General features: G+C 39.1%; 1 protein-coding gene across 1 annotated transcript in view; it reads right to left on the bottom strand.

Moving 5' to 3' along the window:
• The window catches only part of tnca (tenascin Ca), a 63809-nt gene extending 61479 nt beyond the window's left edge, over positions 1-2330 (bottom strand). The window contains exon 1 of the mRNA XM_084114091.1: positions 2077-2330. The gene's annotated coding sequence lies outside the window, so the exon portion shown is untranslated. The remainder of the gene's footprint in view (positions 1-2076) is intronic.
• Between the last annotated feature and the right edge of the window lie 10691 nt (positions 2331-13021).

A 13021-nucleotide genomic window follows, 5' to 3' on the forward strand; every position in this document is an offset into this window, starting at 1 on the left:
TATTATTCAGCACTTGCGGGTAAGTTAGTTCGGTAGAATGAAATGTCCTTATTCCTTTATATCCGCGGGACTCGCGTGTGGCGCTGATATCTGTCTCTCATTAGCAATCGCGCCCTGCTTTATTCCACAGTCATGTTAAAAAACATAAATGTTTTCACTCATCCATAAACATTATTAGATCCTTCGGCATGACAGCAAGTCCCATCATTCCGCTTATCACTGCGTCATCAACCTACGCCTTTGTTATTGTAAGAAGTTAGCGACCCCTAGCGGCGAAAAAAAATTAAAAGTCACTATGAAATCAAAATAGACAATTCTTGGAATATTGCAGTTTATTATAAATGATTTATCCATGCACATCATTTTTGTCAAATTAATTTGCTCTCGTAATCAAAATATCTTCCCCTCCCTCTTGCAGCAACATCTCTTCTCTGATGACATGCTTACTGGCATGAGGGCGGAGCAACCTGTCACTCACATGAGATCCACCAATAGCAAACCACAACCATCCAATCAATTCCTGATAGACAAAAACAAGTCCCGCCCCAAATTTTTTTCACTCGGATATATGTCACAATAGGAAAAAATACTACTGCAACTTCAGTTTCATGCCAACAGGTGCAGTGCACATTATTAAAAAGAAATAATTCATACCTTATATACAGACATACATGCATATACATACATACATACATATTTTTTTATATAATGTGCACTAATGAGACATTCTCAATAGGACCAGGAACGTATATTCAGATTTGCCTAAATAAAATGTCATAAATCTCAATATGAACTCCATAATTAGCAAATGATGTATGCTATCCACATTAATTTTAAAGCACTGCTCTTCTACTGTCTATAAAATTTGTCTCATTTGGGTCTCATTTTCATTTTTCAAAAAGAATTTGAGGAGAAACATCTGAGACAATGTTGATACTTCAAATAACCAGAACACAACTGAATCTCCACAGCTGTGAAAAAACAACCTCTAAAAAAGTCTTTAATGTCTCAATTGTTTCTCCTATACAGCAATGAGATTAAATGGAGAGCAAAATGAGTCTCCTGCGAAAAAGAACTTAATCTCATGTGTTTCCAAGCTTTAGAAGATATCTTAACATCTCATACTGCGCTCAGTCTTGTCAAGAAATTAATGTCTGCAACCAAAAGTCAGTATATTTCTCAATATGAACTCTGCATGTTAACAGCTGACTCATTTTGATATATTTTACTGGGATTTTTAGGAGAAACATCTGAGACAAAGTTGATACTTCAAAATAACCGAGAACTCAACTGAATCTCTTTTGAGAAACCTTTAGGTTACAACATGAAAGAAAATATAAATGAGATCTCTTTAATGTCTCAATTGTTTCTCCAAGACAGTAATAGGATTAGATGGAGAGCAAAAGGAGTCTCCTGCTTCTCCCATAGTTTTAAAAATCTTAACGTCTCATACTGCGCTCAATCCTGTCAAGAAATCAATATCTGCGACCAAAAGTCAGTATGTTTCTCAATATGAACCCTGCATGATAACAGCTGACTCATTTCTATCTATTTTTACTGGGATTTTTAGAAGAAATATCTGAGACAGAGCTGATCTCCTCGAGAACAACTGAATCTCCTCTGAGAAATAAAAAATTGCTTTAGGTTCCAACACATATGGAAATAAACTAAAAATGAGATCGCTTTAATATCTCAATTGTTTCTCCAAGACAGTAATGAGATAATAAGAGAAGCAGGAGACTCCGTTTGCTCAACCACTTAGTTTCAGAGATCTTAATGTCTCTTGACATGTCAAGAAACAATCAAAAGCCAGTATGTTTATTGCAATATGAATGGAAATCTAACAGCTGACTCATTTGAATCTATTTTACAAGAATATTCAAGAGAAACATCTGAGACAAAGTTGACAAAAAGAGGCTTAATTAAGAACTCAACAATCTCCTGAGCAAGGAAAGAGAAATTCTCCTTTTGGTCAGTAGCAGAGTGAATGGAAAGTTAAAAAAAAAAGCTCAACATCCAAAAAAAGACTATAGCACTGCATCCATAAGCTAAGTCAGATGAAGAGGATAAAGATACCTGTGGTGATGAATCAAGCGTCCACTGAGTAAATGAGGTGCAGAAGACGTGAGTCAAACCTGGCGACGAGATGCGAGACCTCCAGCTTCCGTCTGTCTCCGTGTCTCCACGTGCTGGAAGATCTGAGAGCGTCTGTGATGTATTCCACACACCCCTCTGCCCGCCGAGCCTCTGGGCTGAAGTGTGTGAGAAGGAGAGAGAGAGAGAGGATGAAAGCACTACACCTCTTTAATATGAGAGACTTCAGTCAGAGCGCTGTGAATTGCAAGGACTGCCCTTAAATAGCCTTTTCACGAACTCATACACGTTCTCTCTCTCTCTCTCTCTTTCCCCTCCTGTTCTTCCCTCCTACTGCTTTGAGGTGTTGAGATGCCTACACACTCAGCATATATTACCCATACTCTCTTCTCCCTGGAGCGAGAACATACGCCTATACGTACAAGTTCAAGTGTGGTGTAAGATTCTACAGAGACATAAAAGCAAAGAGAATATTTAATAATTCTACAATTTTAATACAAGTGCGCTACGGAGATGCTGTACGCACAGAAACATAAAGAGGATGGACTAAAAAACAGTAACTATGCGAGTCAGTCACACTTAAAAACATCTAAATTACATTGCATTAGATAAAACATCAACTCAAGAATGCATACTACCCTTTAAAAGTTTTTGGAAAGAAATTAATATTCCGTAAGGATGCATTAAATTGATCAAAAGTGACAGTAAAGACATTTATAATATAACAAATTATTTATATTTTCAATAAATGCTGCTCTTTTGAACTTTCTATTCATCAAGAGTCCTGAATAAAATGCAGCACATTTTAAGTGGCACAACTGTTTTCATCATTGATGATAATAATAATAGTTTCTCGAGCAGCAAATCATCATATTAGACACTGAAGACTGGAGTAATGATGCTGAAAATTCAGCTTTGATCACAGAAATAAATTACAATATAAAACTATAATATTTCACAAAATTACTGTTTTTACTTTATTTTTAGCACATGAATGAATGAATGAATGAATGAATGTTGTCCTAATTTTTTTCTAATGAACATTCTGTACTCAAAAACACAGATTACAGAAGTAAAAAAACATTTTAACATTTCAACGCAATAGGTCAAATTACAGATTTTTTTTTGTTTTTTTGTAATTGTTAAATCTTCAAAATCCAACTTCCCAAACATGTTTCAGTTGATACCCATGCATGATAAACAAACTGGTCTGGCCGGTCTTAGCTGGTTTAGGGTGAATGTAGCTGGTTTAAGCTGGTCAAGTTGGTCTCTCAGCCTGGCAAAGCTGGTGATCAGCTGGGTTTAGCTGGTTGGTCAGCATCCTGACCATCTAAAGAAGTGGCCAAAACCCCTCTAAAACCAGCCTACTAAACCTAAACCAGCTATGGCCAGGCTGGAAGACCATCTAAGATCAGCCAAACAGCTTAGTCTGGTTTAAGATGGGGAGTTTTTCCAGCAAGGATAGAAGATACTAAGACATGAGGCATGAAGCATGAAGATGCAAACCAGATCTTGGGACCAGAAGACATGCAACTCAGTTATGACTACTGTAGGTATAACAGATGAGTAAACACAAAAAACATGTTTCACCTCAGGTGAAAATGTCAGAAAGCTGGATTTATTGACTGATGTAGCACTAATTATCAACTGCAGGCTTGAAACACTTTCACTTCCAGTTCTAGCAGAAAGAAAGGTTGGAAATAATGTTTAACAGATTACATCTGCAGATGTGTCCTTTTGTATATTTGTCTGAACAGCAGCCTGAAGATGCCACTAAAAATGACATTATAACTGACATACAACATCAACAACCACTACTTTCTGGCCAATCAGCCACCTGTTTGCAATTATCACATCAATCTCTCTCTATTTCACCATTACAGAGTATTTCCATGTCGCTTAAATGACAATCTGGGTGGAATCCCTGCCAAGAGGTTATAAACTACTGTGCAATTTCTACAGAAAGTGTGCCTAAATCACAAATGTAGCTTTAACGGAAATCTTTTCGGAGTGTGTGTGTGTGTGTGCCAGATATTTTCTTATCTATATGGGCATTTTGCTAGTGTTAACTGCATTCAAGACTCAATCTAAATGCAAGCTGATATTTTGATGTGCTGATCCCAGTCAAAACCATTTAAATGGCATGAAGTGTTTTGCTAAAAAATCTTTAATGTTACAGTCTAAATGACACTTTACTTTCCACAAATAGGACTGGAAGCTCAACTTTAAAGTTAAGAAACAAAATCTCTTCTACGCATTTCTCCGCTTCTCTGGCTTGTTTCCTAATCTAGTTGTCTAATAAACCTGCAATTGTACATTCCAAATATTCTCTATTTTAAGACACTTTAAAAGCATCTAAATGCATGCATTTAAATGCCTTAAGTTAAATTATAATAATTCATTTTTATTAATGCTCTTATTGAAAGTCATGAATGCCTCTTACTTTTCAACCCCTTTGGTACAATAAACAGATGAATGTCAAATTATCTAAATTATCTCAGTTTTGAAGTGACAAGAGAAATGTGCTATCAAAATTAGCTATATATTTCATGTAACATTTTCATAAGTTTAACTAGCATATTCAATAGTTCTCTCCCTCATAAGTTTTGTGCTTTTATGCTTTAAACAAAAGTAATGGAAAATTTGTGAAAATATTTAAATATTTGTGAGATTGTTCACTGGCCAGCATGCGCTAACAATATATTTTTTCTTCCATGATTCAGGCCCATTATATACAAAAGTTAAGTCATAAAGGCTGGATTGTGTTGTTACCATTGTTTGCCGATTATGTCATGTTCACCAAATAAAACAAAAATGCCCACACCGGCATGACAAGAGCATTACCCTATTTTTCCATTACGGATCTGGAACTGTGTAATTGTAAAGTAAAGCTAAAACTATTAAAAGTTATTTTCAGTATTTTCAGATATTTAAATTAAGCAGATTTTTTTTTAATATAATTATTATTAAAATACAAAAATATATATAAATATCATGTAAACTTAAACAAGTTAAATAAATCGACTGAAATAAGTTTACTAAAATAAAAAAATGAAATAAAAAAATAAATTAAAGCTAACTAAGAATGTTTTATTAAATGACCTTTTCTCAAACTTGAAATAAATTAAAATGAATACTGAAAATAAAAAATTGCACAAATGAGCGCAAATGCATTTGCTATTCAAACAACGTGGCGATTTCTCTCAACATAGGGACAGGAGAGCTGTCAGTCAATAAATGGGAAAACAAAGTAACGTGCATTACTTATATTTTGTTGTAAATTTAAAAGTAATGAGTTACTTTACTCGTTACTTGAAAAAAGCAATCTGATTACGTGTTACTTGTAATGTGTTCCCTTTCGAGGGAACTCGCACTGCGTTGATGACGACACTATGGGGGACGCCTCTTAGCGTAACGCGTCTGAAGCATGAATGAAACTAATCCAATCCTATTGGCGTTGCGTGATGACATAGCGTGTGACAGCATACACGGAAGCTACAAAGCGTTAGCTTTCGCTCTTCAGCAAGTGCTCTCTGTTGTGTGATCGTCTATTTGGTGTTGTCTGTGATATATATAATATTGTGAAATGACAAGTAAGCAGTTCAGGAAGTGTGTGCATCCCTGGCCTCGTTTTATCACGGGTGGGGACACACATGATATGTGTGTGTACTGCTTGGGAGCGCAGCACGCCCAAGCAGCCTTTGAGCAGCCCACCAAACCCTGCCGTACTACATCTGCTGTGGTGGGCAGAGCTTATATGGCGGCAGGGCGGGCTGGTGCGAGCCTGCATACTATGGCCATCTTGCAGGCTTACCAGGCCAACCTGTTAAAGGACCTTGATGAAGGCGAGGGTCCCACTGTAGAAGATATTGCAGAGCTGCGCAAAGCCACAGATCTGTCTCTCTGTGTTACCAAGGAGACAGCCTGTGCCATTGGTCGCTCCATGGCAGCACTGGTAACCACGGAGAGGCATCTGTGGCTTAATCTATCAGGTATCAAGGAGAAGGACAGGGCATTCCTCCTTGATGCCCCCGTTTCACCTACTGGCCTGTTCGGCGATGCCGTTAATGCGGTCATCGACAGGTTCCAGGAAACGAAAAAACAGAGTGCAGCTTTCAGGCAGTATCTCCCTTGCCGTTCAAGGTCCAAAAAGGCTGCCGCCAGGGGGCAGCCTCAGCCGTCATCGAGCTCCTCATATCGGCAGGGCCAAAAGGAGAGTGTCGCTTCTAGAGGTCCCCCTCAAAGAGCTTGGGACTCTAGGTGGCGCTCTCACCCACAGCCTCCTGAGAAAGCAGATCTGAGGACCGTCCTTCAGGCCATGAAGGCAAAGGGAAAGAGGCAAATGCGATTGAGATCTCCTCTCTCGTTGGGCCCTCAGGAAGCTGTTGTCAGCTCCTCTGGGCTGGTTCCCTTGTTGAATTTTGGGGTTGGATGCCATGGTGCAGGCGTGGCCGAAGCAGCATCTGTACACCTTTCCCCCCGATCACTCTGCTCCCGGGAGTTCTGGAGAGAGTCCGTCATGACGGGGCCAGTTTACTCCTGGTAGCCCCATTATGGCTGGCCCGAGGTTCTCAGACATGGCAGGCCCCCCATGGGAGATTCCCATCAGGAGGGACATGCTGTCGCAGGCAGAGGGCTCAATTTTCCACCCTCGCCCATAGTGTTGCTTTCGTCAACGAAAATTATGACGAAATATTGTCGTCAACGAACCGTTATCACCTGACGAAAACGAGACGAGACGAGACGTAAATGCTGGTCATGTGACGATGACTAAAATACATGTATAATGCAATATCGTTGACGAATAAAAACGAGACTAAATGTGGTTTACAAAATAAAAATTACGCTAAAATGTCTCTTCATTTTCGTTGACCAAAACGAGACGAGACGAAATGTCACGACGAATGAGAGAGTTGTGCGTGAACCCATAGCTTTGTCGGCGTTTTAAATTCTGGTTTGCGATCTGGTCACCCGATTATCAGCGAATTTAATAATATTACTCAATTAGTTATTCTATTAAAATGTCTCATTGATATATTTGACACATTCATAATCATTACTTTTGCCGGTTCTTTGTGACAGCTGTATGTTATTGGCAGCGTCTCTGGTTACATGAACGCGTCACCGCATCAGCACCAGAACATGGAGATTTTATTTTAGAGAATAGTCGCACAACCTATTCGATATTCTATAATTAAATAAACTAATCGAATATCCAAAAAACGTGACTCATCCCTGCATGGAATCTCTTGTTTCTTTTCCCAAATCTTCACTCACCTCTCACCCATTTTCTAAAGGGATTATAAACGTTTCTTCATTGGTTTGCTTTTAATTAGACCTATTACATTCGTATTCTTTACTGTGGTAAAGTAGAAAAATGCTGTAGGACAGATAACCTACATTTGTACTTGCATGTCAAATTCTTTTTAACACAGTTTGTGCTTGTTATATTAGACATAGGGCGCGTCAAGTTTAGTTGTAAAGCGCGTTTCACACGCGCGGGTGATTTTTAGTTTCACTTTCTCTGGCAGCGCAATCTCAAACATAGCCTAAATATTTCGCCCTTGTGGAGGATAAAATTCGCTCTTCAGACCAATTTACATTAAGTAGAAAACACGAAGATATCATAAAGAGATCGATGGTCTCTTTCCTGCTCGTGTCCCACATCCCTCTCATATCACACGTCCTTGTGTGGAAATATAAAACGAGTTTTTATTTTTTTTTGGTTTTAAATAACCCCCCAACCATAGCTGGTAGTTACCGCGGTGGTAAAAAAAAAAAAACTGCCACCGTCACTGCCCTAAATATAGACTAAATATAATAAGACAACCTTGTTTGAAATTCTATATTGACTGGGTTAAATAGAATTGCATTACTAAAAAGAGACTAAAATACAATTTTCATTGACTAAAACTAGACTAAAATGTCATCAGTTTTCGTCGACTAAAACTAGACTAAAATGTCATCAGTTTTCGTCGACTAAAACTTGACTAAACTAAAAAGAGTATGAACGTGACTAAAACTAATAAAAACTAAAAGGACAGCTTGACACAAAGACTAGACTAAAACTAAAATTAAAACAGGCCGCCAAAAACAACACTACTCGCCCAGAGCTGTGGAAGCTATGGGTCTGGCCCCTGAGGGAGCACAGTACCTAGAGGCTGGCCTGTCAGCAGGAGTAGTCGAGACCATACTCAGCCCAGTATAACTCAGTTAACTGCCCTGTGGCTTCAGTGCTGGAGTTCATCCAAGACCGCTTCTCTGCTGGTCTTACCCAGTCCACACTCAAGGTGTACATGGCTGCCATTGCGGCTTTCCACGCTCCTCTGAACGATGTGCCCCTGGGAAGACATCAGCTGGTCGTACGTTTCCTCTGTGGGGCCTGGAGGATGAAACCAGCGACTCGTACCAGAGTTCTCACGTGGGACCTGGCAGTGGTTCTCGAAGGGCTGGTCGAGGCCCCCTTTGAACCTCTGGAGTCATGAGGCCAAGAACCTGTTGCTTAAGGTGGTCTTTCTCCTTGCCATTACCTCTCTTAAGAGGGTAGGAGTTCTCCAGGCGCTCTCCATATCTCTGCAGTGCCTGGAGTTTGCTCCTGGGAGAATTACGGCCATCTTGCACCCTAGACCGGGCTATGTCCCTAAGGTGCCGTCAAATATGGCGAAGTCGACGGTTCTGCAGGCATTTCATCCCCCACCTCATGTGACAGCGGAAGATGGGAGACTTAATTTGCTCTGCTATGTCAGAGCACTTAACATCAATGTTCAGAGGTCTTCTCAGTGGAGGAAGGCTGACCAGTTGCTTCTCACCCAAGAAGGGGCCCCCACTTCTAAACAGACCATCAACAACTGGATTGTTCAGGCTGAACAATTTCCCTGCCTTTCAGGTGCGCAGTTTGCCTTCACCTTTGGCCGTGAGGGCTCACTCTACCAGAGGCATGGCGTCATCTAGAGCCCTCCTTTCAGGGGCACCTATTCATGAGATATGTGATGTGGCTGGCTGGGACATATAAATGAGATTTTATAGTCTGGACCTTCCCTCTACACCCGGCGCACGAGTGCTCTGTTGTGTAATCAGATTGTGGATCTTTATTCTAGGGTGTACACTAGAGTGGTTATGTTAAATAAAAGTTACTTAGTCAACATGAAGCCAAAATTTTAACTATTGGATTTCTTAATAAACACTTCAGGTCTTATTGCTAATGTTTCATGCATTTCATGCATTGTGGCATAGTGGGTATTTTGTTCCCCATAGTGTCGTCATCGACGCAGTGCGAGTTCCCTCGAAAGGGAACGTCTCAGGTTACGACTGTAACCCTTGTTCCCTGACAAGGGAACGAGACACTGCGTCCCTTTGCCACGCCTCCTCCTGCCTGGGAGCGGCTTGCTTCATCACGAAGCTAACGCTGTTGTGTGCCGGCGTCCCTTTGTAGTTTCCGTGTATGCCGTCACACGCTACGTCATCACGCAACGCCAATCGGATTGGATTAGTTTAATTCATGCTTCAGACGCGTTACCCTAAGAGGCGTCCCCCATAGTGTCGCCATCGACGCAGTGTCTCGTTCCATTCTCAGGGAACAAGGGTTTCAGTTATAACCCGAGACGTTTCCCCCAACACTGGAATTAAGACTCACTCAGTTTCTCTCTCATTTCTTTCTCTCTCTCTCACTCTCTCATTAACACCTCATAAGGTGCGAGTCAATCCATGACAACACATCCGTTCTTAACCTTTCAGAACTGGAGCACTTGAACGTCTGGAAGTGACATCATCGTTTCAAAAGAAGCTAAAATAAACATGGAATTACTCCAACGAGACCACCACAGGAACACAACATGTGCTATATACACAGAACCACAAATATCTGCTGAAGTCAACAAAAAAAGGTGACTCAATCTGCATTCATAAACATTTCAGTGCATGCTATTCTAAAGAATACAATTGTTTTTGTTTCAATAAAACACAATAACTTGCTATTTCATTTGGAAATAAATCACATTATAGACATAGAAATGCAAAAACTTTATCCTGGAATGCAAAGAGATCTGCCTAGTTAGGTGCAGTCTAAATATTTATTAGAGTGATTCCTCATGAGTGCATCAGCACAATAATATGCATTCAGTAAGCACCTGTTGAGCCCATCTGGACACAATGGACACGGTTTTCTATTGATCCTCCGAACATGAGGACCTCCGGGGGAACGGGACGGTTCATTGATGGGTGAGATGAGAGATGGGAAACTAAGCCCAATGAAATGTGCTTCAAATATGAAGTCTGGCCTGATGTTCAGATCATATCACAGAACACATGTGGCACGCAAGATAAAGAGTTTTTAATGTAACCATAACGGGACAATCACACCACTGTTCAAAAGTTTGGAGTCTGTAAGATTCCTGTTCGATCTATCTATCTATCCATCTATCTATCTATCTATCTATCTATCTATCTATCTATCTATCTATCTATCTATCTATCTATCTATCTATCTATCTATCTATCTATCTATCTATCTATCTATCTATCTATCGGTCTATATCTATCTATCTAAAAGAGAAGTCATTTGAGAAGTTAAGCAATTACATTTGGATAAAAGATTATGAAAACATTTTTTTCTGTGAAAAATGCACTGAATGCATTGATGCTTGAAACATTCACAATAAGACCTGAAGTGTTTATTAAGAAATCCAATAGTTAAAATTTTGGCTTCATGCTGACTACGTAACTTTTATTTAACATAACCACTCTAGTGAAGTCCACCCTAGAATAAAGATCCACAATCTGATTACACAACATACAAGATAGTTAAATTAACTTAAATAAGGCCTTTTGATTAAGTGGCAGAGATGTGAGCGTGTATCAATGATTTTTAATAAGGTAATCAAAAAGTTTATGATGGGGAATGATGTCAGTGTCACCACACGCTCGTATAATCAACAGGTACAAAAAAATATTCAAGAATATACTGTTTTTTGATGGTTATTTAGCCATTAAAAGCACATAAAAAGAGTCTGTTGATTATAATGAGGTCATAAGTGGGATATCTTAGAACTGAATGAAGGGTTTTACACACGTTATTCCTCAGACATACAGCAGATCTGTCACCCTCTATATAAACATGAACAAATATGGTATTTCAGCCACAGTTCCTTCCGATTCTGCCAGCAGCTCGAACCCCTCGGCCTGGCAGAGATCACTGACAGATCCAAACACACCCTCCGATGCTCAGGTCTGAGTCAGTGAACCAGGCTTAAAACACCCAGATCCACTGCTGTCTGCATGACTGAGAAACAACATTAATAATGGTGTAACAACGATTCAGTTCGATACACTGACAAAACCAAAAATAGAGTTAAAATGGCGTGTTTTTATTAATTATTACTCCTAACACATACGGTAAACAGGTTGGAAAAATATTGTTCATTAAAATGCTAAATTTGCTATTACATCAGGGCTGGACTTGAATAGGCTTGGATTTAGAAAAATTCATGATTCTGCTTAGCTAAAAATATGCACTTATAAGAAAAGGTTCTATATAGAACTATAAAAGGTTCCTGTCAGGCGCTTCATAGATAGAACCTTTTACGGGTTCCCAGATTTTGTTGTAATTAATACAAATTCCTATATTTAACCTTTTTTTCTACAGTAAAATTATGTTAGACTCACTTTAAGACCTGACACACAGATCCAGTTTGTTACATGCGTTTTCTTTCTCAACTGTTTACATTCACTTAACCATAACTGACTGTGTTTACGTGAATACTCCTCAAGACCGGCATTTTGACATTATTTTGTGTGTATTTGACTGTTTAAGCGCAATAAGCTGTGAAAAAGAACTCAATTTAGTATTGAGAGGCGTTATGTGCCGCATTTTGAGTGCGAGGACAAAATCTGCGGGAATGAGTAAAATTATGCGCAATACACGCAATCCCACGCTGAAATTCAAGCCCTGTAACACCAAAAATATTCATCCGGAGCAAATGAAACGGGTGAGTGAGGAGAGGCGGGTTTGTGCGTCACTCTGTATTTTTGACAACACTACACTACATTGCACATAGTTTATTATTTCAGAAGCCTTTTAAAAAGACTACAATTGAAAAAATATATATATTATATATAAAAGTCAACCCGCTAAAGTGGCTAGTAGGAGTGACTGTGTTACACGCCAGTGCTGAAATCTCCCTGCATTTGGCGGGTATTAATGTCATGCCCTGGTGACATGATATATTGTTATACCACCAACATTTAAAATCAGCAAGCGTGTCTGATCATCATGAGCAGATGGTTTTAACCCCAGGGGAAAGGAAAAATAAGCCCCAAGATTTCGTTAACATATTGATTTTTTCCTCCTAGTTGGCAATGAGCCTCATTCATGAAACACAAGCAGAATGAATTTGTGCAAATGGTTCATAAAACTATTCCCGTGTAAATAGTTCCATTCACTTCAATCTGACAACTTATGCATTTGTAATTTACATAGAAATATTTATGCTTATTTCTCATGAATGAGATCCAAACTGCAAATTTTGCACAAGTATCTCGATTATCAGATTTTTTCCTTGTCAGAAAAAAATACCCAGTAATCTCTCACATACAGAGACTCAGAAAATTCCCAAACTGTGCTCAGGTGATACCACCAACAATCAAAATCTCAATGTGAACTAACAGCAAATGATCTGAGCTGTTCCTCATTCATTTGATCCCTCTATACTCCTATTGTGCGTCAACTATTGACTTATTTGTGTCTATTTTTACGCATCCAAAGGAATTTTAGGAGAAACATCTGAGACAATGTTGATTCTTCAATAACAAATACTGCAAATGCACTGCAAAAATTATGTTCTTCCTCAGTTTTTGTTGTCTTGTTTTCCAGTACAAATATCTAAACAGAAGCAAAATGGCGTTTTGTTTTCCCAATTTTTTTTAATAAAAA

Source organism: Abramis brama, assembly GCF_963993115.1.
Source record: "Abramis brama genome assembly, chromosome: 5".
NCBI lineage: Eukaryota > Metazoa > Chordata > Actinopteri > Cypriniformes > Leuciscidae > Abramis > Abramis brama.